The sequence below is a fragment of the Capra hircus genome, unplaced genomic scaffold, assembly GCF_001704415.2.
Source record: "Capra hircus breed San Clemente unplaced genomic scaffold, ASM170441v1, whole genome shotgun sequence".
In the NCBI taxonomy this organism is placed as follows: Eukaryota; Metazoa; Chordata; class Mammalia; order Artiodactyla; family Bovidae; genus Capra; species Capra hircus.
The window spans coordinates 7390-9177 of record NW_017189618.1 but is presented as its reverse complement, the minus strand read 5'-3'; positions in this window follow the sequence as shown (position 1 = coordinate 9177).

The following is a 1788-nucleotide window of genomic DNA, read 5'->3' as shown; positions in this document are numbered from 1 at the left end:
CTAGAACTAATCAATTAATATAGTAAAGTTTCAGGATATAAAATCAACACACAGAAATCCCTTGCATTCCTATACACTAATAATGAGAAAGAAAAAACAAAAATTAAGGAAACAGTTCCATTCACTGTTGCAACAAAAATAATAAAATACTTGGGAATATATCTACCTAGAGAAACTAAAGACCTATATACAGAAAACTATAAAACATTGATGAAAGAAATCAAAGAGGACACTAATAGATGGAGAAATATACCGTGTTCATGGATTGGAGGAATCAATGTAGTGAAAATGAGTATACTACCCAAAGCAATATACAGATTCAGTGCAATCCCTATGAAACTACCAGTTGGTATTTTTCACAGAGCTAGAACAAATAATTTCACAATTTGTATGGAAATACAAAATACCTTGAATAGCCAAAGCAAGCTTAAGAAAGAAGAATGGAACTGGAGGAATCAACCTGCCTGACTTCAGGCTCTGCTACAAAGCCACAGTCATCAAGAGAGTATGATACTGACACAAAGACAGAAATATAGATCAATGTAACAAAATAGAAAGCCCAGAGATAAAACCACACACCTATGGACACCTTATCTTCGACAAGGGAGGCAAGAATACACAATGGAGTAAAGACAATCTCTTTAACAAGTGGTGCTGGGAAAACTGGTCAATCACTTGTAAACTAATGAAACTAGAACACTTTCTAAAACCATTCAAAAAAATAAACTCAAAATGGATTAGGGATCTAAATGTACGACCAGAAACTATAAAACTCCTATAGGGGAACATAGGCAAAACACTCTGTGACATAAATCACAGCAGGATCCTCTATGATCCACCTCCCAGAATTCTGGAAATAAAAGCAAAAATAAACAAATGGGATCTAATTAAAATTAAAATTAAAAGCTTGTGCACAACAAAGGGAACTATAAGCAAGGTGGAAAGACAGCCTTCAGATTGGGAGAAAATAATAGCAAATGAAGCAACTGAAAAACAGCTAATCTCAAAAATATACAAGCAACTTATGCAGCTCAACTCCAGAAAAATAAATGACCCAATCAAAAAATCGGCCAAAGAACTAAATAGACATTTCTCCAAAGAAGACATACGGATGGCTAACAAACACATGAAAAGATGCTGGATATCACTCATTATCAAAGAAATGCAAATCAAGACAATCAAGACCACAATGAGGTACCATTTCACACCAGTCCGAATGGCTGTGATCCAAAAGTCCACAGGCAATAAATGCTGGAGAGGATATGGAGAAAACGGAACCCTCTTACACTGTTGGTGGGAATGCAAACTAGTACAGCCACTATGGAGAACAGTGTGGAGATTCCTTAAAAAACTGGAAATAGAACTGCCTTGTGACCCAGCAATCCTACTTCTGGGCATACACACTGAGGAAACTAGAATTTAAGGAGACACGTGTACCCCAATATTCATCACAGCACTGTTTATAATAGCCAGGACATGGAGACAACCTAAATGTCCAGCAGCAGACGAATGGATAAGAAAGCTGTGGTACATATACACAATGGAATATTACTCAGTCATTAAAAAGAATGCATTTGAATCAGTTCTAATGAGGTGGATGAAACTGGGGCCGATTTTACAGAGTGAAGTAAGCCAGAAAGAAAAACACCAATACAGTATACTAACACATATATATGGAATTTAGAAAGATGGTAATGACAACCCTGTATGCGAGACAGCAAAAGAGACACAGATGTAAAGAACAGACTTTTGACTCTGTGGGAGATGGAGAGGATGGGATGATTTGGG